Raw genomic sequence first — 25,929 nt, forward strand, 5'->3', positions numbered from 1 at the left:
GAACAGAAAGCTTTTTTAAGCCAGACGTCAATGACAACGACGGGTCCTACAACGAATATTAAGAAAGGCACGAAGATATATTTCCTCAGCAAGTTTGACAGGATACAAATTTCAAAATATCTCAGCAGTCAGCACCAATATTTGGTGATGAGGACGAATATGTGGAGAACAAACGGAAATAATTCAAAGGCATCGTTCAATTTGCCCTAGACAAGTATGTTACGAGTAAGGTTTTAAGGGATGAGATAGATCCACCATGGCTTAATAGCCGTGTTAGAAAAGCTCTACGTAAACAAAGAGCACTTCGTCTCAGATTCAAGAGAAGTAAAAACCTAGCTGACAAACAAAAGCTGAAAGAAACGAAAATGAACGTAAGGAAAGCAACGAGAGAAGCGTTCAATGATTTCGAAAGTAAGACGTTGTCAAACGACCAGAGTAAAAACCCTAACAGATTTTGGTCGTATGTCAAATCAGTAAGTGGGTCAAAATCATCTATTCATTCTCTCAGCGACCACACCAGCACCGAAACGGAAGATAACAGAGAGAAGGCCGAAATACTGAATTCTGTCTTCCGAAGTTGTGTCACCGCGGAAGATCGTAACACTGTCCCTCTTTTCAGTCGTCTTGCGAACGTCAAAAAGGCAGATATTAAGGTAACCGATCGCGGAACTCAAAAGCATCTGCAATCGCTTAGCAGTGGAAAGGCTTCAGGACCGGGTGAGATACTTATAAGGTTCTACAAAAATTATGCGAAAAACTTGCTCCCATCCTAGGAGGAATTAATAGTAGATCGCTTGAGCAACGAAAAGTACCTAATTACTGAAAAAAGACGCAGATCATTCCCGCTCTTAAGAAAGGTCGTAAGACAGATACATACAGTTATAGACCTATATCGTTAACGTCAATCTGTTGTAGAAATATGGAACATGTTTGATGCTAAAGAATTATGACGTTCTTGGAAAATGAACATCTCCTCTAAAGAAATCAACATGGACACCGCAAACAGAGATCCTGCGAAACTCAGCTCGCTGTTTCCTCCATGAGATCCACAGCGCAGTGGACAACGGCGCTCAGACTGATGCCGTGTTCCTTGATTTCAGTAAGGCATTTGACACCGTCCTGCATCGCCGTTTAATGAAAAAAATGCGAGCTTATGGAGTATCGGAGCAGACCTACGATTGGATTAAAGACTTCCTTGCAGACAGAACTCAACACGTCGCTCTTAACGTAACTAAATAGACAGAGGTAAAGGTAATATCGGGCCTACTACAGGGAAGTGTGATAGGACCGTTGCTGTTTACAATAAATATATATGATCTAGTAGAAAGCGTCGGATGCTCTTTAAGGCTATTCGCAGATGATGCAGTTGTTTATACGAAAGTAGCAAAGCCAGAAGATAGTAAGAAAAAATGGCTCTGAGCACTATGGGACTTAACATCTGAGGTCTTCAGTCTACTAGACTTAGAACTACTTAAACCTAACTAACCTAAGGACATCACACACATCCATGCCCGAGGCAGAATTCGAACCTGCGACGGACTGAAGCACCTAGAACCGCTCGGCCACAACGGCTGGCCAAAGATTGTAAGAATTTTCAGAACGACCTACAGAGAATCGGTGAACAGACTCAGGCAGTTGACCCTGAACGTAAATAAATGTAACATACTGCACATACATAGGAAAAGAAGTCCACTACTGTGCAGCTACACAATTGATGACAAACAGCTGGAGACAGTGTCTGCCGTAAAATATCTAGGCGTAACTATCCGGAGCGACCTTAAGTAAAACCATATAAAAACTGATAGTGGGAAAAGCAGACACCAGACACTTGTTCGCCCGACTCTTGAGTACTGTTCTGTCTGGGATCTCTATAAGGCTGGACTGATAGAGGAGATAGAGGAGATCCATCGAAGAGCGGCGCGTTTCGTCATGGGATCGTTTAGCTGGCGAAAGAGCGTTATAGAGATGCTAAACAAGCTCCACTCGCAGATGGTACAGGAGAGGCTTTGTGCATCACTGAGTATTTACTATTGAAATTTCGGGACAGCACTTTTCAGGAGGAATCAGACAACATATTACTTACCCCCACGTACATCTCGCGTATTGACCGCAAGGAAAAAATTCAAGAAATTAGAGCAAATACACAGACTTACCGACAATCATACTTCCCACGCACTATTCGCGACTGGCGCAGGGTTGGAGGGATCAGATAGTGGTACCGAAAGTACCCTTCGCCACACACCATTAGGTGGCTTGCGGAGTATGATATAGATGTAGATACATCTCTTGTACAGTTAAGACAAGGGAATATGTTCATTTGAAATATATTATTTAAATTCACCAGTACTATCACCCCTCAAATTAAGTACTTTTCTTCACAACACGGAGAAATACCAAATAGTGATTTCATGAATACAGGAGCAATATTGAAAATAACCCCTCAGTATTAAGTATATACCTGAAAGAAGGAAGTCATCGATGACAGAAGTATTGGAGCAAATGTCTGTTTCGCTCACTGCTGACAAAGGCAGATATTTCAACATCCTTGAAGAAGTAGAACTCATTTCCGTTCTGAAAAAAGATTAGAATAATATTCTAAATGAACAAAGAGACCAGCAATTTCACAAATGTCCTCCTGCATGAAGAACTGGTCACGAGATAAAATGACCTCAGTAGCTACTTATGATAACCTTTTAGATATTTCATACATTTCACTTTTAAGTCCTTCACGTTAACTGTGTCTAGTGCGGAGTCCATGATATCCTAAATCAGGCAAATTTATTTCATTTTATTTCGCGGCCGGATACCGTTAGTATTGCAGTAGTCGTAAGTTACCAAAACAATGGAAATCGTTTTTTAATTTTTGTAAACTTTGTTCTGTGTGTGATCGTATTTTAACCGTTTGTGTGTCGTATCTACTGAGGTAGAAATTGTCGACCAGCCAAGCATTTTAGTTAACGGGCGTGGGATAACGCCCAAAAACTACAGTTTCGCTGGACGGAGCACGAGCCGACGGTCGTTAATCCGCTGTGTGGTTTCGATGCGTGCCAAGCTCAACTTCCTGTAACGCAAGATATAGGGCAGCACGTTACGTAGTAAGAGGAGAGTGTATAGTTTACTCTAACTTTTATAGTAACTATACACTGAAGCGTCAAAGAAGATTCAAGTGAGTTTGAACGTGGTGTTATAGTCAGCGCACGAGCGATGGGACACGGCATCTCCGAGGTAGCGATGAAGTGGGGATTTTTCCGTACGACCTTTTCACAAGTGTACCGTGAATATCGGGATTCAGGTAAAACGCCAAATCTTACAAGAACGGGACCAACGGAGACTGAAGAGGACTCTGACAGGAGACACGTACGTAAGCATCCTGTCTGATCACCTGCATCCATTGTGCATTCCGATGGACTTGGGCAGTAGTAGCTAACCTGTCTATGGAAGATTTAGAGGATAAAGCACTTCAGTCAGTGGTGTTGAAACCTAAATAATCTGGAGATATGTGTACGACACACTTTGGTTGTTTGGCCACACTGAGCAGCAACGCTTCCTGCATTTCTGGAACACCTTAAATACCTCCATCCCAGCATTTTCTTCGCCATGGAAATGGAGAAAAATGAAAAGATCCCGTTTCTTGATGTCTTGGTCAGCAGAAAAGCAGACGATTCCTTGGGTCACAGCGTGTTTCGGAAACCGACTCATACTGACATATATCTACGAGCTACGAGCTGCCGTCACCCATCTCAATGCAGTGGCGTGTTGCGGTCTCTCGTTATCTCCGATGCAGGAAGCTTATCAGCAGAGCTCAGCCATCTTCGCTCTCTGGCTTTACAAAACGGGTACTCTGATAAACAGATCAGCATTGCATTGAAACCTGCATGCACTAAGCTCAAGAACAGCCAGGAGAGACAGAGAACTCCACGAGTATGGTTTTTCTACAGTACGTTGGCGGCGTGTCGTTCAAGATTGTCAGGCTGTTGAAAAACATCTTAAACGTGTCTTCCGCCCTCTAGCACGAGTGTAAACTTTGCTGGGCTCTGTTAAAGACGACCTAGGTCCCAGCAGACCATGGATATATATAAAATCCCGTGCCAGTGAGGGAAATCATACATTGGCCTCACGTGTCGCACTGTTAAGGACAGATGTGCTGAACATAGACGTCACACCAGACTGGGTCAGCCAGAAAAGTCTGCTGCCGCTTAATACTGTCTTCACACGGGACACAGCATGAACTACGGAAAGACAAAGATCCTTTCCTCCGCTTCAACGTACTGGGATTCCATCATCAAAGAAGCCGTCGAAATTAGTATAAGTGACGACCTCATCAATAGACACACGTGATTTCAACTCAGCAAGGCATGGGAACCGGTACTGGCGGTACTAAGACATCGTCGGCCACAATCGAACGAATACAGGTCAACACAGACGGAGAGCCAAAGACCTCACATTTAAACTGGGCGCCAACACTGCCCGCACGCGCGCTTTGTCGTTATTTGCGGCAGCGCTTTTCCCGCGTCGCGAATGAGAAGCCCGTTGCTCTTTTGTACGGCAGGAGGGCCTGAATGTCGCCATGTTCTATGATTCTTCTATGATGGCGTTATAGCCTTAACCCTTAGCGCCTGTTCTTCTCTAGCGAGTCAGTGTATATATTGGCAGAGGCATTGCAGCAACACGTCAGTCAGCAGCTGAAGATGACGAGCAGCTGTCTCGTCGAAATATTGTGTAGCTTCCACAACATTATCCTACGCGACGCCAGTGAACCAATGAAGCATTCTTGAGAGCATATCTTGCAAGCCTTACAATGTGCTGTTCCGAAGAGATTTCCACATCGACGTACTCATGGTGATTTATGGACAGCCTGCAGGATTCGTGGTGTGCTTCAGACACTGGTCGAGTCCATGGCATGTCGTGTTGTGGCACTTCTGCGTGCTCGTGGACGCCCTACACGATATTAGTTAGGTGTACCAGTTTCGTTTGCTCTTTAGTGTATTTTATATATTTCACTTTCGATCGATACACACATCGCCTGAATCTTACAAAATACTACGCGCATTATGCAGAACGAATATACAATACCGATATCTCTTATCGTCAAATACATCGCTGGTAATTAAAGCACGTTGCTTCATATGGAACATGTCAACATTCCAACTGAAGTTAGTAGTTGTAACAAGACTAGGGGGTGCTGAAAGCCAACTAAAAGTCAAATAGAGGTAAAGATTCCTAGAAATTTACGGAAATTCTATGAGGGCACGAGAATAAATTTTACTTAATTGCTGGACAGTCAAACCTAAAACTGTGAACGCGTCCCGCAATAAACTACATAAACCATATGAAATGTAATATAGTCAGTCTTCTGTGAGGCGATCGGTAACTCTAAACGTTGAACTCTTCTTATACGTACACGTTATTTGTCAAGATCGCATCTGTTTGTACAGTGACGACTAGTTTCGACAAATCCGAACTGTCATTTTCAAATAATATTGGTACAGGCTGTAGCGTCTACAACGTGACACTACGTAGTGTCTACCAATAGTGGCCGTTGAAGACGCTATTGCTTGTACTAATGTGATATGAAAACGGCAGTTCATATTTGGTGAATCTAGTTATCACTGTACAAACAATTGCGGTCTTGGAAAATGAAGTGTGTGTATTAGAGGTTTCAACGTTTATAGTATTGGGCATTGTCTATCTTCTGCAGGACCACTGAAGATGGTCATGTACTCCGACATCGAACTGGTCTACGTAAATAAAAAATAAAGCAATCAGTTTATTGTGTATGCGGGGTGAATCTGAACTCAACCGAAAAAATATCGGAGACCGTGTATGGGTATCTTCTGAGTATTTAGGTATAAGAGACCCGAAGTCTCCGGCTGATCGTCACACAGTTATTTGATTTCGTTTAATTTCTTATACCCATTTGTCTTTGTACAGCTATTTCAATGAAAACTCCTGCACTGTAGTACAAACGGTGACAGTATGCACTGTGTGTCTTATATGTGAACAAAATCGCTCCATTCACTCACAGGAATCGTTACAAACAACACTATTGTCCACTTACCTCTTCCCCCTTAGCATAGCATTTAATTCCGCTGTCTTATATCGTCATTTTGCTCTGCCGGCAGTGTTGTGCGTTAACAGTCATACATAGCAGAATGGACAGCGTTACAGATGAAGACCGATATGCACTTCGTGTGCGGGTTCATTGAATGCAATAGTAGAGCAGAACAATAACTCTATACCGAGCTATTACAACGATGGAAGCCACATAACAATAGTTTTGTATCTGTTGAGTTTTGCATTGCTCTGTGGTTTCTGTTACACGTTTTATTGGCCGCATATTAAAGGCTTTTTCACTGTTATGAAGGCTGCTTGACAGAAACAGAGGTAACTGCAGGAACAACTTCACACACACTGCAGGGCACTCTCAACACAAACCGCGCAGAATATTGTTACGTGCGAAGGTACGCAGATAGCTGATATTTTATTTTACGCTACTTCCCAGGGATCGGTAATGCAATATTAATATGGCTGCATTTTGCACACGGTACAGTGCAGTCTCAGTAATTGAGTAGCGTGATAAAAATTATTTACGTATAATTTCGTGTGTCACTACGACATTTTTCTCGGTTTTCAGACCAACTATTATTTAGAATATATAATATTAAATCACGTTATTAATACTTCTTATTCGTCTACTCCTAAACATAGAACTTACTGTTCGTTTAATGATCCAGTGAGGAGTCAGGGACTTCGCAGCTAAATATACTGCGCGACAGAATTACCGCGTATCAGATTGAAATTTATCTCAAAGGTGTATATAGTGAAGGTTCAAAAGCACAGCTCCGTAAGTCGTCACCCTCGGCTTCAAACAACAAGTTGTCGTCACATGCGAAAAGAAAGCCACAGCTCGGAAGGTCATGTGACGTGTAACGTGGGACAATGATGTCACATTGGCGCCAAATTTCACCACAGTTCTGCCAAACACTACGAAGGACGTGTCGTCACATCCCTTCTTAGCCACATTTCACCCTTTCTTATGACGCTTTTACGATGAAGTCAGAACGACGTCCCTCATTGTTAAAATCACACAGTTTTTTTACGGCTGGCCGAGAAAAAGATTTCACACACCCCGCCGTTCAGAATCGACACTAAAAAGCTTCAGTGGGTGGCATAAGGGGGTCAAAGAAACTTCCCCTTTCCTTGGGGCATTGATTCCTGCAGATTAGCACTCAAAAACGATTGGTCACAGTAAGATGAGTAACGGGACGACACTGAAAGAGCGTCTTTTTTAGCTTTGCATCACACTGAAATTTCATTTGCACGCTAAAGGGGTGCGATCACGCTCAATGAGGATGAATCCGCACTATGTCCTTGGAGAAGCATGGAAGTGATCGGGGGTGTCAGCAGCGTCATAGGTCGTCAAGAGCCGGCCGATGTGGCCCAGAGGTTCTAGGCGCTTCAGTGCGGAACCACGCTGCTGCTAGGGTTTCAGGTTCGAATCTTGCTTCAGGCATGTATGTATGTGATGTCCTTAGGTTAGTTAGGTCCCATAGTAGTTAGAGCCATTTGAACCATTTTTGTTTGTGAAGAACGTTGTTCTGTTGCTCTTTTATCACACAGAAAACTGCGGTTTGAAACTCTAAATGTGCTGAAATCAGCGCCCCAAGGGAAAAGACGGTTTCAGTGACGCGCTTCCTGCCACTCTTTGAAGTGTTTTCGTGTGGATTCTGAACAGCGATGTGTCTGAAACCTTTTCCTCGCTCATCCATAAGAAAACTTCCTGATATCAACGTTAGATGTCGTCGTTCTAACCTCCATCACAGAGGCTTCAAAAGAAGATGTGAAATGTTGGTGAGATGAAGTGCAACGACCTTTCCACACTGACACGTCCACGGTGTCGCTGGGCAGAGTTGTGTTGAAATTTGGTTCCAATGTGGCATCACTGACCTACCTTACACGTCAGATGAACCTCTGGCTGTGGCCTTGCTGCCTGAAGCGTCGTCGAGCCCGAGGCTGACGTCGCAGGGCTCCACGCTTTTCCACCATTACTTGGGCACATTTGATTCAAATTTCAAACTTATGCTCGCAATGGGAAGGGACTTCGGAATTTCGGAAAATGGGTTATTTAATTGTGATTCGCCGTGTACAAGGAGAGAGTAGTGGGGATAATGGAATCCGTATTATGAATACTTGCTAGGGGACTACCAGTTCCAGCATTTGCCTTACAGCCGAGGGGAACCTGCCGAAAGACTTTCTGAGAGCTGGGGGATGGGAATTATTTTTAATTTATGACTGGACCAATACGACCCAGACAGAAAAGAAGAAAAACCAGTACCAGAGTAGTGTTTTTTTTTTCTTTTTTTTATTCTTTATTCTGCAAATAATATTGGAACATCACAACCCACAACCTTGCACATTAGTGGGTCTCAATCATACACAATACGATTATTTTTTTTACATTTAATACTCTTTGTTAGAGTTCCTTCATTCTACTTATTACAGGATATGAGGAGCTATGTTACACTATGGGCAATAGTATTCTATCTACTGTTATACTATTCTAACTATTCTAGCAAGCTAACTCCTGCAGCGTTACAAGCTTGTCAGCAGATCTACAAACCTATTTATTCTTGGCCATGACCACCGAGCTAACACCAGTGGGCGTGCCTCTGGCACTGGGCTAGCCTTAACTGGAAGCCGCTGCAGGTAGGCTACTGTTAGTGATTTGCAAAAGACTATACCCTACTTAAAACTTCCTAACTACTATTAGTAATCATTAGTGTGCTTTGAGTCAAGCCCGGGTTTGTTTCATACCTTCCCCCTGTTCAAAGACGTGGCGGATTCCGACCGTCACTTTGATCGGCCAGTCCACGTCCCAGCGGAATGTGATAGCTGCGAGGAATGTCATTTAATTTCCTACGATTCACTGAGTCTCCCTACGGTATTCTTGCAGGACTTTTGCTGATACCCCGTTGCCTAGACTTTCAGTGGTTCTGAATGTGGTTGGATCTCTGATTAGGTGATAAGAGTCTGATAGGTGTCTCTATTTGGTAACTGTCGTCTGAGGTCAGTGGCTACGCCGTAGAAAAGGGGACACTCGTAGATCACGTGGTCCGGAGTGCCTACTTCAGCACCACAGTCACACGAGCGGGTAGCCCTATTGCCGAACTAGCAAAGATATGCCAGGTATGGTCATGCCCGAAAGGAAGTGCAGCAACCCTTTACTTGGTTGGAAATATGTGAGCTGGAGCCGTTTCTTGATGTTAGGCAGCAGCTGTAAGTCCTTCGTCCCGTCTCTTCATTATTCCAGAATTCTTGCCACAGTTCTTCCCCATTCTTGTGATTGCAAACTTATCCCCTACCTGCACCCGCATAATATGTTCAGTTTTTTTTTCAATTTCCCCTCTCTTGATCCAATACAAAGCTGCTTGTTACCTGATTTTTATGTCTAAGGGACACAGCCCTATGTTCATCAGCAATGCCCTCCCCCCCCCCCCCCCCCCCCCAGGAGATTTTCAGTAAGCTCCAATCAAACGCAGGAGCATGTTGCTCTGCACGCTCCTCACGACCATGCCAGGTATGACCCTCGTGAGCCTGTGTTTCCAGACTCTGGACCTGTAACCAACGATGGAAGTGAGAATGATGTGATATAATTTGATCAGTTCTGATGGTAGATAGAATCTTCTATGCCCGATAATAATTAAGTTGTTCAGTACTCCTAAGGACCATTGGGTCACCGCTTCGATGTTCTGGGCAAAACTCCGGTTTTCGTCTATGAAGACACTCAAGTATCGCGCCTCGCGACGCCGAATAACTGGTGACTCCTCGATCCGTACCATTGGATTTCTGGACAATTGGCCCTTTAACAATAAGTATGCCGATTTATTGGGTGCTATTTTCACTTTCGTTGTTTGGCACCCTTGTGTCAGTATAGTCATTGCCCTTTCAGTCTTAGTCTAGTAAGTCCCGAAACACATTTGCTACAAAACGCCACTGTTTCCTGCGCATGTACCCCAACATCAATATGGGATATAAACACCATGCACACGTACACAGGCCGCACAACGGGTTGGCATACTCTGGATCAGGTGGTCGAGCAGCTACTGGGGTATAGCCTCCCTTTCTTGCACCAGTGCTTGTCGGAGCTCCTGAAATGTCCTAGGGGTTTGAAGCGTTACGTCGACCGAGAGCATCCCAGACGTGCTCGATGGGGTTTAGGTCTGGAGAACAGGCAGGCCACTACATTCGCCTGATATCTTCTGTTTCATGGTACTCCTCCACAATGGCAGGTCGGTGACGCCGTGGGTTATCATCCATCAGGAGGAAGGTGGGACCCACTGCACCGTGCAAAATGACGTCCCGATACACCTGACCTTTTACAGTCACTCTGTTAAAGACATGCAGGGGTGTATGTGCACCAATCATAATCCCACACCACACCATCAAACCACGACCTTCATTCAAGACCTTTGGAAGACATTAAGGGGTTGGTATCTGGTTCCTGGTTCACGCCAGATGAAAACTAGGCGAGAATCACTGTTCAGATTAGACCTGGACCCATCCGTGAACATAACCTGGGACCATTGTTCCTGTGACCATGTACTGTGTTCTTGACACCAGGCTTTACAGGCTCTCCTGTGAGCAGGAGCCAGTGGAATGCACCTTACAGGTCTCCGGCCGAACAAACCATGTCTGTTCAGTAGTTTGTAGGCTGTGTGTGGAGACAACTGTTCCAGAGGCTGGAGTAAGGTCTCAAGCAAGGCTACCTGCAGTACTCCAGGGCCGTCTGCGGGCACTGATGGTGAGATATCGGTCTTCTTGTGGTGTTGTACACTGTGGACGTCCCGTACTGCACCGCATGGACACGTTTCCTGTCTGCTGAAATCGTTGCCATAATCTTGAGATCACAATTTGTGGCACACATAGGGCCTGTGCGATGACCTGCTGTGTTTGACCAGCCTCCAGTCACTCTTGTTCTCTACCCCTCGTAAGGTCATCAATATGTGTTCTTTGAGCCATTTTCAAAACACAGTCACCATTAACGCCTTTTCAAAACGTCTGCACACTTACTCGCTGCAACGCACTCTGACATGCACCACCACACTGCACCACCACACCTCTTCGTATGTGGACTGCTGCCTGCGCCACCGTGCGACGACTGCAGGTCAGGTGCACCACATGGTCACACCCCGACGTGATTTAAACCCGCAAACCGCCCACCAGAGCGTTGTTTCACCACTATCACCATTTTCCTCAATGTATGAGCATGGGTGTATATTCCTGCCAGAGGTGTTCCCAGTTTAGGAGCGAGGTATTGCACCACTTCCGCTACAATGCCGTCTTGTCCTGGGGCCTTAACTCTCTTGTACGATTTTGTACGTGCCACCACTTCTTCCTCGGAGAACGGATACACCACAGTGTTATCCACATGTTCTCCCTGAACTGCCTGCCTAATTAGACGTTGCTCTTCTGTATCCTCTTATACCTCGTTTTCAGGGAGCAGGGATCGGAGGACGACCTCAGCAGTTTCCTGCCAGGACCCCGTCATCCGGTTCTCGTCCCTGACGATGGAGAGCACCTTTGTTGACCGGATTTTCTCTCTCACTATCTTGTAGGGAATGCCCCACTGATCAATAGCCATTTGGCTCTGGACATATTTTTCCCAGCTCTGAACCCTTACTGTTGGCTCTTCCTGGAACTGCTCCTTGGCGTCTCTGTAGGTTCGCAACCATCGTTGTTTTTCTTCCCAGACGACACTTCTCTGGTAGTACCACCTCGCCCTCCTGACAGACTGACGCATCTGCTCTAGCTCTGCAGACCATGGTGACGGAGAGGCCGCTACGGCTCTCCTCCTGGTTGGTACAGCTGCCTTCACCGCTCTGCTGAGTGCACTCACCAGTTCTCCGGCGTGTCTGCTGACGTCGTCGTCACCTTCCAATCATATCGGCGCGTCAAACTCTCTTGCAAGGTGCTCCCAGTCTGTTCTATTATATTTGAGCTACACTTCCCACCCTTTGTCCCAGCGGCACTCTGTCAGACAGTGTGAAAGTGATTAGGTAGTGGTCACTTGTTGTGAACCATGTCTCTGACCATACAATTTTGAATATTGCCAGAAATATTTGCTGACATCAACGTGATGTCCATGTTGGTACCCTCACCCCCTTCGTTAGTACAGGTGACGGTGGTGGTGGGGAGGGGGGAGGGGCGTTACGTGGCCTATTAGTGAGAAGAAACTGTAAGGACACGATGGCCTCCTCCATTTTTGGAGGAGTAACGGTTTATCGACGATCGGATTTTAAACAAAGGGAGAAAAACAGGATGAAGTATTGAATTGCAGAATAACACTCTGTGGTTTTATTTACAGTAGTATTTAAATAACAGTTCTAGAGATGTCTCACCAGCATTGGCATCTTAAGGGTAGGCAATGCTTACTAATGACTGAGATTTCATTTTGTGTAGTGTGTGAAAAGACTTCCACCCTCAAAGACTTTGGTATTTTAAAGCGGCTGGTCCCGGCGGAGGTTCGAGTCCTCCCTCGGGCATGGGTGTGTGTGTTTGTCCTTAGGATAATTTAGGTTAAGTAGTGTGTAAGCTTAGGGACTGATGATCTTAGCAGTTAAGTCCCATAAGATGTCACACACATTTGAACATTTGATATTTTAAAGCCCAAAAGCAACCACAAAACAAAGAACGGATCAAGATTTAGTGCTGATCTCACTATTCTTTAAGAAATTTAATGTGTGAAATCGAGTGGCAGCACGCTGTCATATACCCAGATAGTGATGATCTTCAGTAACCATGAGGTTTGAAGCATCAGTTCAGTTGTCAAAGGAGAGAAGTAGTGCACCAAATTGAGTATGAAAATTATTAGTTCTCACTGCTGAAGACTGAGCGGTTAAGTTCTCTACGTTACCTCTTAATTTTCAAGAAGATGACATCTGTAAAGCCATTTATTATTATAGTTGGATGACAGACATACCAAATTAAGAAGGAAAAAATCCCTGGTTTTTCTTTTCTTCTCAAGAACCTTAACCAGGAAGAAAAACCACACTACTGAATACGGGAAGATGAAATGTAATAAATAAGGAACCAGAACCGACAAAGGTTATTATGAGGATCTTAATGACCGGTCGAATGAGTTGGATGAAAGCCTGAAGTACATGGAAAAAAAGAATTGAAATAGAAAACATGGTTAAGAAAATTGCTGTCGATGACCATGGAATAGCGGTCTTCTAGCCCTGTATCCACACGTACAGTGATCTCCAAAAGCTCATTACAATGTATATTTAGCAAGAAATCGTTTGTACTGAAACATTTTCATCGCGTTGCATATTAACGATTTCATCCCCATCAATCCATTCATTTTAAATTCAGTACACTTAGTTTATTTTGTATCTGTTTTTATATTACTTTAATTCTGAAAACCAGAGGGTCACAAACGGTTGCCTCCCGTACCATGCACTAATGGGGGAACGTAAAGTAAGGACAAATAAAATAAATAAGACTGACGAATTTTCCACTGATTTATGAACATGTTATTATGGTGATATAGCGTTTCTCTCTGTATAATGATGGAGTAAAATGTCATTTTCGTCAAGCTGTTAATTTTTCCATACCTCACCATTTTATTTAATTCATTCAGACAATTTTAGAATCAAAGTTTTTTGATGGAGGATCCATCTAGTTGAAGATACTTCATTTTGTTTCTGTTAGAGGTTTAGATGGCTACCCTTGTTTGATTACGTCTCAGAATCGTAGCATTACGTCGTCGTCCCTGTACTGTATTCCAATATTTAAGTATTCAGCTCCACTTTATATGCTGCGTAGTTGACTTGCATAATATAGAAAAATATCCTTATCCGCATGCAACTGAAAACATATTAAATGATTGTTACTCAGGTTTACATTTGTTCTTACGTGTTGGTTTGACGCTTTTTTTCTTTTTTTGTCCTTAAGCGTTCCTGGAAGGAAGCTCAGATTGAAAAATATACCTATTACACAATCGAAACATTTTCCTTATACTTTACGACAGTTTCATCGTTTGAACATGCTCTGCACATTGGGTTTACGCTTACGCGCAAAGATTATTTTCCACCAAGCAAAGATTTTACCGATTACGTGACAAGCATAGAATATACAGGGTGGTCCATTGATCGTGACCGGGCCAAATATCTCACGAAATAAGCGTCAAACGAAAAAACTACGAAGAAAGAAACTAGTCGAGCTTGAAGGGGAAACCAGATGGTGCTATGGTTGGCCCGCTAGATGGCGCTGCCATAGGTCAAACGGATATCAACTGCGTCTTTTTTAAATAGGAATCCCTTGTTTGATTACGTCTCAGAATCGTAGCATTACGTCGTCGTCCCTGTACTGTATTCCAATATTTAAGTATTCAGCTCCACTTTATATGCTGCGTAGTTGACTTGCATAATATAGAAAAATATCCTTATCCGCATGCAACTGAAAACATATTAAATGATTGTTACTCAGGTTTACATTTGTTCTTACGTGTTGGTTTGACGCTTTTTTTCTTTTTTTGTCCTTAAGCGTTCCTGGAAGGAAGCTCAGATTGAAAAATATACCTATTACACAATCGAAACATTTTCCTTATACTTTACGACAGTTTCATCGTTTGAACATGCTCTGCACATTGGGTTTACGCTCACGCGCAAAGATTATTTTCCACCAAGCAAAGATTTTACCGATTACGTGACAAGCATAGAATATACAGGGTGGTCCATTGATCGTGACCGGGCCAAATATCTCACGAAATAAGCGTCAAACGAAAAAACTACGAAGAAAGAAACTAGTCGAGCTTGAAGGGGAAACCAGATGGTGCTATGGTTGGCCCGCTAGATGGCGCTGCCATAGGTCAAACGGATATCAACTGCGTCTTTTTTAAATAGGAATCTCCATTTTCTTATTACATATTCGTGTAGTACGTAAAGAAATATGAATGTTTCAGTCGGATCACTTTTTCGCGTTGTGATAGATGGCCCTGTAATAGTCACAAACATGTGGCTCACAATTTTAGACGAACGGTTGGTAACATGTAGGTATTTTAAATTAAAGTACAGTACATAGGTTCGTTTGAACATTTTATTTCGGTTGTTCCTATGTGATACATGTGCCTTCGTGAACTTATCATTTCTGAGAACGCATGGTGTTACGATGTGATTACCTGTAAGTAACACATTAATGCAATAAATGCTCAAAATGATGTCCGTCAACCTCAATGCATTTGGCAATATGTGTAACGACATTCCTCTCAACAGCGAGTAGTTGGCCTTCCGTAATGTTCGCGCATGCATTGACAATGCGCTGTTGTCAGGCATTGTCGGTGGATCACGATAGCTAATATCCTTCATGTTTCCCCACAGGAAGATATCCGGGGACGTCAGATCCGGTGAATGTGCGGGCCATGTTTCGACGATCAATCCAGCTGTCATGAAATATGCTATTCAATACCGCTCCAACCGCACGCGTGCTATGTGCCGGACATCCATCATGTTGGTAGTACATCGCCATTCTGTCATGCAGTGAAACATCTTATAGTAACATCGGTAGAACATTACGTAGGAAATCAGCATACATTGGACCATTTAGATTGCCATCGAGAAAATGGGGGCCAATTATCCTTCCTCCCTTAATGCCGCTTATTAACTCGCCAAGGTCGCTGATGTTCCACTGGTCGCATCCATCGTGGATATTCCGTCGACCAATAGTGAATATTATACCGGTTTACGTTACTGCTGTTGGTGTATGACGCTTCGTCGCTAAATAGAACGCGTGCAAAAAATCTGTTCGTCCCGTAATTTCTGTTGTGCCCAGTGGCAGAACTGTACACGACGTTCAAAGTCGTCGTCACGCAATTCCTGGTGCATAGAAATATGGTACGGGTGCAATCGATGTTTATGTAGCATTCTCAACACCGACGTTTTTAAGATTCCCGATACTCGCGCAATTTGTCTGCTACTGATGTGCGGGTTAGCCGCGATAGCAGCTAAAACACCTACTTGGGCATCATCATTTGTTGCAGGTCGTGGTTGACGTTTCACATGTGGCTGAACACTCCCTGTTTCCTGACATAACGTAACTATGCGGCGAACGGTCCAGACACCTAGATGCTGTCGTCCAGGATACCGAGCAGTATACATAGCACACGCCCGTTGGGTATTTTGATCACAATAGCCATACATCAATACGATATCGACCTTTTCTGCAATTGGTAGACGGTCCATATTAACACGGGTAAGGTATCACGAAGCAAATACCGTCCGCACTATCACAAAGCGAAAAAAGTTGTCCAACTAATTTCTTTACGTATTACACGAATCTGCAATAAAAAATGGGGGTTGTTATTTAAAAAAAACGCAGTCGATATCAGTTTGACCTATGGCAACGCCATCTAGCGGGCCAACCAAAGCGCCATCTCGTTTCCCCCTTCAAGCAAGACGAGTTTCATTCTTTGTAGTTTTTTCATTTGATGCTTATTTCGTGATATATTTGGCCGGGTCACTATCAATGGACTACCCTGTAGATCGGAGTTGTACATTAACAGCAGGAATTATACTTTGCGTACACGAATAAAGTGATATAAGAACTGAGAGATCATTTTACTGACATAGAATTTCATCATTTTTCAGAAAAAAACTGTTTCTTGGATTAACTGATAATGAACATCTGACGTCTCATGTTAGAGCCACCGAAGTTCACACTATTAATCTGATTTACTCAACGACGCCGAAGACCGCGGTATTTGTGGTGCAGCCTAGCGCCTTGGGAGGTCCCAGCAGGAATGGCCACGCTGCGAGAGCCAAGTTGTCTGCCAACAGGCGTACCGCAGCTTAGCAGCGCAGGGCTCAGCCACACTGGGTCGTTTCCCCAAAGGCGGCCGCAGTTACACCGCCTCCTGTCCACAGTGCCTCTGGCCAACTTCCTCCTCCTCACTCCCTCAACCCCTCCTTCCCTCGCACATTCCACCCTCTGTGCCTGAGGCTGCTGCCGGCTGGATGTCTGTTCCAGTTGCTATATGCTCTTCCCTCTGGAAATGTCTGCACAGGTTCTGCTTCACCCTAGAACACACTTAATTTCTCCACGTGCGATTCACGTCAACAGCAGTTACGCAGTAGGATAGTAGTTTTCGTAATTCAGCAACAACCTGGCTGCCGTATTGTTTCTTCGCTTGCTAGCGATGTGCTGTCATATAAAACGGAACTGGCTGCGTACCTCATAAGGCGGAGAAGTGCTGTTATCTCCTTGAAGAAATTTTTGACATTAATTCTCAGATCTCGAAAATCACTTGTTTCATTTTTGCGGTTACCGGCTTCAGCTGTGACATACAGGCGTCTTTATGTCAAGCTTGCAGCAAAAGAAGCCTTGTAATACCCAGCGACATACGCCACATATCACGGAATTCGTAACTTTGTTCTAAAATAATTGGGAGCTTAAAAATTTCCTGGTACATATTTTTTACTAAATGAGTGTTCTTTCATCGTACTCAAAAGGTCTTAATATTGTCCCTACAAAAATAATTATAGCTTGAACTCGATTGGCATAGCCAAATATCAGGCTTTCTCGAGTGCTCTGCTCCTTGATCACTCAGAAATCAAGACAGTCGGGAGTCTATGATCCTTAGCCAGATATAAATGTGAGCTGTACGTGGATATGAACATTCCTGTAACCATCAAGAATTGCATAGCGATCTCTCGGAAATCAATCTAGTAGGGAGTCTGTGACCTATAGCTGCATATAAACGTTTTTCTAACTAGAAAGAATAGTTTTAATAGGGACAGATGTGTTAGTGATTGTGATTGTTGGTACTCGTCTGCAACACATGACTGCGATGAGTACTGATATGTTGTTTACAATGATTGGATTGGTAATTTGGAAAAAGTTGCCAAAATTATGTATGGTGGTTGTCACCTTTTAGAGCTGCGCCTTCACTTATTTGCTGTGTATTTTGCTGTGTATCTATTTACCGCTGCCAATTTAACAAACTAATACTTTGCTGTAACGGAAATAAACCACATTTCAGTTATTGCATCTGAGGACGGAAGGCAACTTCAGTATTCAAATTCTGAAATTCTCTTATACAAATGGTTGCTGTATGCTTGGATACAAGAAGCAGCGATCGTGAAAGCGTTTTTTTTTTTTTTTTTTTTTTTTTTTTTTTTTTTTTTTTTTTTGCCAAAATTCCAGTACTCTTATTTTCTTCGTTCATCAGCTTAGATCAACCAGTGCAGGCCGTACTTACCTCTCCTATGGTGTTTATGGAGATGTGTAGAGGTCGGTTTAAGAGGCCCTACAATCACTGAACAACTTGGGGAAAGGTAGCTTCCACTCCATTTCATGAATGTGAAGCTTGTATGTCAGGTATAACTTATTTAAATAAGACATACCCGGCGTATCATGTGGTCCAGAAACAACTATGAAGCAATAAAAGAGACAAACAGTACCCAGAAACAAAACAGGTGTCATTTACGCGGGTCCAAGCTTCCACCCACCCGCCACGAACAAACATGTGTCTGCTACAAGCCTCTTAAAGTTACCAACAGTTCGGAAGAGGATGGTGCTAAGCGCACATATTCACAAACAAATATATACATTTTCCATAATTTCGTTTTACCAAGTAACTCCAAGGAGAACAGCCAACATAGAAATTTGATTACCAACAATGAAGGCCATCGAAAAAGAACAACAAAATTTGTTTAAAACATACACAGCCAGAATATTAAGTTGTGTACATTTCCTTTGTGGGTGCAATATGTCATTAGGTTAGTTAGGTTTAAGTATTTCTAAGTTCTAGGGGACTGATGACCTCAGAAGTTAAGTCCCATAGCGCTCAGAGCCATTTTGAACCAGCATTCCAGACACGTTATCGTTTAAAACAGGTTTCATTTATGATACAGAGGGGATCACACTCTTCAATGATGTAAAACACGCATAAAATGCAATTATAATAATAGGCTAAGCCATTAAACCCTTTACACTCTAAAATAAAAGAACACTGCACAAAAGCCCCTTCGGAAGAGACAGTGATACATTTAGGGTGAAAACTAAATAACAATGCTAGAATAAATATTAAAATAAAGGGCCCTGATTTCATTAAAAAATTTCCCTTGACTATGACAGGTATGAACAAAGTTTTAAAAATACTTTGCCACAATAGTAGAGATAAAAAAATATAGAAAGAACCGCCTCAAATTATTTCACAAGCACCTAGAGTGAAATTAATCACAGACTGTCCAAAATCTCTCTCTTTTTCTTATGAAAAATAATAAAATGTATGAAAATTTATTTCGTTTTGAAACAGTTTAAAATAATTAATACATTCAGCAAGAAAAAAGGTAACCACCAAAATGGCACTCAGCCAAAAATAAATACTGTAGAGATCAGTGAACTGTCTACCAACACAAGGTTCCTCCCGTAATTTCTCTCTCTCTAACACCATGAAACAGAGGAAATCAGTGCCGCACATTAATACCAGAAGGTGACACGTGTCTGCGTACTAAACTCAAAGGTCACTTATTGTTGGCTGAAGTACTTCTTTCATTTCATACTTTGAAAATCCACATGCAGTACACCGGAATCCAACCAAATTAGCATATGATATATGCTGTACATGTTGGGCTTTTGACCTTTAGAAAATCCAGACAGTATGTTCAACAGTGCGTAAACAGCTCGTAATCTGGATGGGAAACTAGCTCGTAAATCAAGTGCAACGCTTTCACCCCACTGCTGTGTCTAGACTAAGGGTATAACTTGAAACTCTAGTTTACTTTCCGATGCCACCGCGTACACGTTCTTTGAATGATGTCACTGAATTTCCGTAGCTCTGCGCCAGCCATGCTGCATCAACTCCATATGCGTACAGATCCCTCGCCGACCCACAAGACTCACTAACACTTCCATTTGGTGCGGGTGACAAGACCATGAGGCGGACTGCGTACGGCGCTTTAAGGCCTCATAGCTCGATTCCGCTGATGCCAAGCGAGATGCCGACGAAAGCGTTCTCTAGGGTCGAAGCTTCAGTGTCTTTCGATATGGATAGGGGACCAGCTCAGATTAAACAGTTTCGGCAAAAGATTGCATTCCCAGCTCACCCTTTCTAGTCCGAGCATATTTTTCCGTCAAGGTTTGCACATGCTGTGTATTATCGGTCTTTGGCTATAGCTTACACCTATTCTTCTGAGAATTTCGAAAATACACAGCTTTACGTTGACGCATTTCCTAAATCGACGTATGCTATCAACATGTATTGATTTTTTCTTAGTCTTGCGTTCACTATGAAGTATAACGTAAGAAGTGTCCCTTTGATGGCTACATCTACTACCACATGATACTGAGCATCATCTGTCAGACCCACAACTTTCTTATCCACATGCTATAGGCCTTCGGTGTACTCTTTCCATTGGTTTGCTGTCTCCTCTATGTTTGAATGTATTATTCAATTTGCAGTAAATTTTGACGTCTTTAATTTTACCGAAAGCTGTTTTGACTCTTCTATATTCTGAGCGTCGATCCAACAAAGAATTCTTTTTCAGTTTCTCTGCATTTTCCATGCAGTCATTCCACCCCAGATTCCCCGGAATTCCTATTGATTTTATTCCCAAGCTGTTAAGGTGAGCAACCCAGTGGAAGGTTGCGTAACCAACCCCAGCGGGAAACTGGGTAAGCGAGCAGACAGGATGTGGAGGAAACCACCACTGGAATTACTTCCCTAGACGGTCATGGGCTGGACCTCTTTGTACAATATTCCGTAGGTAAAGCTTCCCTTCAATCGGATCTCTGGGAATGGAATACAACGAGGACTCCAGAGATTAGGAGAAATGGAAAAGGAAGGAAGGAGAAGAGGAAGGAAGACTTATTGAGGATTGGGAATTGGAATGTTTTACCCTTCTCCAGGAAGGGCAATTATAAAACCCCAAACATGAAATGATCAGAAACAAATTGGATGTATTCGGAATGTGTGAGGTGAGATGGGATGGTTGTGGATAACTAGAAAGTGCCGACTTCCGATTGTAATTTCACTTTAACATAAAAATGGAATGTATGGGGTTGGAATTTTGATACGTAATAGACTGAAGGACAAGGTTATCAAGGTTGAATATGTTAGTGGAAGAATAATGATGATGGGACTGAAAGGGAAAAAGAAAGACTTAGTTGCCATCCAGGTCTATATGCTAACAAGTAACCATTCAGATGGAAAGGTAGAAGAATAGGAAACTTAGCAGAGAGTCAGAGAAAAGAATTGCATGTATTGTTATAATGGGTGATTGGAATGCGATAGTTAGTGAAGGACCAGAAGGAAAAGCTCTGGGAAAATTTGGACTGGGAGAAAGGAATGAGAGAGGACAAAGTTTGTTGGAATACTGCAATGAAAATTTCATGGTAGTTGGAGCTACTCTATTTGATAACCACAAAAGACGACGGTATACTTGGATATCTCGATTTGAAAACAAAAGATGTCAAACTGATTACATAATGAAGCAACAAAGATACTGAAATTGCGTAAAGAGTGTCAAAAGTTATCCTGGGGCAGATATTTATTCAGATCATATATTAGTGGTAACTGAGGTTCTAGTTAAACTGAAAAGAACCTGGAAATTATAGAAGAGAGAGCACATTAACTTCGAGCAACCGAAAGACAAAGGCAATTGTGAAAAATTAGAGAATGCATATTGTGAAATCATGATGCAAGGACAGGAAACGGAATGCACAGAAGAAATATGGAATCGTTTTAAAAATGGGATCAAAAAGGCAGCTAAAGAAACGTTTGGAGTCAAGCAGAGGAAAAAAGTAAAGAAAGAATGGGTAACACCAGATATGATAACCAAGATGGATGGTCGCAGGAAATGGAAAACTGTAAACACAGAAGACGTAAAGTGCAACTACAGAAGTTTAAATAAGGGAGACAGAAAAAGCAAAGGAGAAATGACTGACAGAAAAGTATGACAAGGTAGGGAAACTAGAGAAAGTAGGAAAATATGATTTTATGTACAAAGAAGCAATGGATTTGACATCCAGGGAAAAGATAAACAACAATGAACTAAAGGAAGGAAAGGTAGCGGACGGTAAAATGGTGAGTGAACACCAATAAATAATGAGAAGATTGGAAGAATATGTAGAATGACTATAAGCTGCGGACCAAGTGAAGAAGAGCTTGGCATAGAAGAAGATAAAGTGCAACGAAACCATCCTGTATTGGTGGTGGTAAAACTCTACTTAAGTAAGGAGATTAACGTTGCTTTGTCATGTCCTACCGCTCCTGCAAGCTATCGTCTGTAGTAAATGGTTTCTTAAATTCGTATGGTCCACGAGATTACTGGCCCCTGCGAGTTATTTCCGGGTATTAATAATTTCTAGCGGAAGGTTTTAACGAGCAGGTAAAAATTTGAACGCAACGGATAACACAATATTGTTTCCTAGAACCACTGCAGAAAGCACCTATTAAGGGCGTAATAGGCATTATATAGATTTTATTTGCTCTCATGACGCAGAATTTGACTGTGGTACTGACTTTCACCTATTCTTTATGATGGAGTGAGCAAATAATCAGTCGAGGGTAGAGATTAATTGACATTTATTTAGTGCCGATGGTATTTCAACGACTAGTCGTGTTTCTCTTGTAATATACATCATCACAACTGGTCTCTCTAGTTAAGATGGTTCAGTTTTGCCACGTAATTATGGAATGGGATAGGGGAACGCAGATCTGTCTTCAATGTAATTTCATAAAGACACACAATTATACCTAAACCCATGTTTATTACATTCAACTGCTATAGCTATAGGTGACTCAGAACAAGTTCAGCAAAGGCACTACAAGCAAAACTAGGTCAGGGTGGAAGAGTATTTCGCAAGTCTTTATCAAATCAATGGGCATTAAAATCTGATACTTTTTCTGGTGGCACGAGTTTAAACCATGTATTTTACTTGTCGCACAACCTCGTCAACAAATCAAATAGTTATGGGGGTGCACAAGAAACAGCATCACTTCAATGCTATTCAACACACGTCGAAAAGTTTCGATAGCCAACAGAAATACAGAGAAATACGAATACACAAGATTATTCCTTCCCTATCTTACGCTCGCCCACTATCGTATGATTATTCATCGTTACAGTACACTTTCAGACCGAAACTCCAATTTATCAATGTGGCGGTTGCTACAACTGACCACGTGGCGCGAAAGCCAGTTCACAAAGAAAACATATGGGTAATAAATAAAATTCCCCCAAAATATTAGTGTAAATGGAAGATCAGATTAAAATAAATTGAATGAGAATTTCTGTTAAGCACAGAGCAAAAATAAGACCGTGAGCTTAAGGCCCATGGTGCCTGGCCTGACCAAGGCACAAACCCAATTTCTACTAAAATTCGAATAAATTACGAAACAAATTCCCTTATGGGGTTTATTGCGAATATTGCACTTGATTTAAACATCTGGACTTCATTACCGAGCATATTTCACACCTTTGCTAACATTACCAAAACGATAGCTGCGTCTCCATGTCTGTCCAGCGCCGCGACCCAGGAACAAGTGCTCCCCGGACACCACGCGTAACCGTTCTTCGTTCAAAAGGTTGTGGAGGGGATGGTTCGCCAACCTAACAGAGCCAATACTCGAGCCTTCGCGTCCTCTCTGACCTGCCCTGTCCACCATCTTTGCTAAACTGGTTGATATTTAGGGGGATGGTACAATCCTACCACAGAACGACTCTACATATGCAAATCTACGACCTCTGACCAGAGCTTTCTGCTACATCACATACTATTTCATTCGTGCAGTACAAGGTCGCATACGGGAAAGGATATAAAGAAACCTGGCACACATGAAATAAAATGAATAAATAAAAAAATAAACACCACTTGAAACTTCCTGGCAGATTAAAACTGTGTGCCGGACCGAGACTCGAACTCGGGACCTTTGCCTTTGGTAGAGCACTTGCCCACGTAAAGCAAAGATACCGAGTTCGAGTCTCGGTCCGGCACACAGTTTTAATCTTCCAGGAAGTTTCATATCAGCGCACACTCCGCTGCAGAGTGAAAATGTCATTCCGGAAACACCACTTAGTCCATTCTCTTCCGTTTGTTATACACGGAATTTACTTCTGCAGAGTCAAAACACTCTGGCTATAGTTCTTCTGTACCAGAATTTATTGGAAAAAATATGGAACGGGACAACAAGTTCTGTTTCAAAAGTTGCAGATGATGACAAAGGAAATGGAATACTAACTAGTGAGATTGAAGCACCTATGAAGCAGATGAAAAATGGAAAGGCAATGGGAATTGATGAGATTCCTGCGGAACTGTTAAATTCATTGGAGAAAGAAGGGAAAAGGGAGTTGATTGCATTGTGTATTCAAATATACATGACAGGAAAATGGCCAAAGGACTTTACAGAAAGTTTCTTAATACCTTTAGAAAAGAAAAAGAAAGCAAAAAGTGTGAGGAACATAGAAAGTGAGCCTGATATCGCATGCAGACAAAGTCTTGCTGAGAACGCTGAACAGAAGACTACATGGAAAGCTGAATTGCGTTATAAGAAATGAAAAATTTGGTTTCAGGCGAGCAGTGGGAACTAGAGATGCCATTGGGTTACTGGGAGTGGTAGTGGAGAGGTACAGGGAGAAGAAAAGGAAGGTGTATGTTGTGTTCATTGATCTTGAGACGGCTTTTCACTATGTCACATGGAACAAACTGATGGATATCCTAAGGAAACATAGAGTTGACTGGGGGGCAGACAACTAATTAGAAATTTGTATTTGAACCAGAGAGCAAGAGCAAGCGTTGCACTGTATGGTACGGAGACCTGGACATCGAGGAAGGAAGATGAAAGAAGATTGGAGGCACTAGATATGTGGATATGCAGAATAATGGAAAAAGTGAAATGGGAAGATGGAATAAGGAATGAAGAAGTATTAAGAAGAGTTGGAGAAGAAAGAAACATGCTGAAAGTCATCAGAAAGAGAAAACGGAACTGGATTGGTCATTGTTTGAGGAGTGACTGTTTATTGAAGTAAGAAATAGAAGGAATGGTGGGCGGAAAACGGGAAGGAGGAAAAAGAAGATAACAAATGGTGGACAATATTAAAGGAGACAGATATTCAGAAAAGGAAAGACTGGCTGTGGACAGACAAAAGTGGAAGAGGCTTAACCCATGACAAGACTTGCCGTAAGGCAGAATCTATACTACTACTTATTCCCAAATGGCTTATGGTGTTGTTTTTCGTGTTCAGGAATATTTTGGTGCTCCCTTCTTTCATAAACAGTTACTCAAGGTTTCTTCGCAGTTACCATCCTTGTACCTGTATTTTTTTGTCCAGGTTCTGAGACTGATCTCTTTAGAATTATTATCTACTCCCCCTCAAATTAACTCTGTACTGGAGTATTAATTATCGCAGTGTCTATAGCCTAGGACATCTTCGCATGCACGTCATCATTTCTCTTATCTTCAGTATTCTTTCAAATTACATCTTCAAGGTGATTCTCTTAAACCTCAGTCTTTTCTTCATCATGGCTAAATTTTCATCCGAGACAACATCTGCTACAGGGTGTACCTTAACATCCAAAATTTAATTTTGAAATCCCTATCTCACCGTATCATACTTCAGTTGAAATCTTCCAGTATATCAAGGACGTTTCCAAATCGGACCCTCTTCCGCTTTTTGAACACTATATTCTCTCTCAATAGTTGAAATTGGTTCCAGAAACCTATTTATGTTCTTCCTTTTCTACTATCAAACTTATATTCCCCCATAATTCTGTCTTCTATTCCTTCCCCTATTGTAACGTTCCTATTACCCATAATTTTTAGATTTTCAGGTACCTTTACCTACTGAACTAATCATTAAATATCTTTATACACTTTACTTCTTCATCTCCTTGCTCTGGACTGCGGGGTGTGTTCGAGAGCTACTGTTG

The sequence above is a fragment of the Schistocerca americana genome, chromosome 1 (assembly GCF_021461395.2).
Source record: "Schistocerca americana isolate TAMUIC-IGC-003095 chromosome 1, iqSchAmer2.1, whole genome shotgun sequence".
NCBI lineage: Eukaryota > Metazoa > Arthropoda > Insecta > Orthoptera > Acrididae > Schistocerca > Schistocerca americana.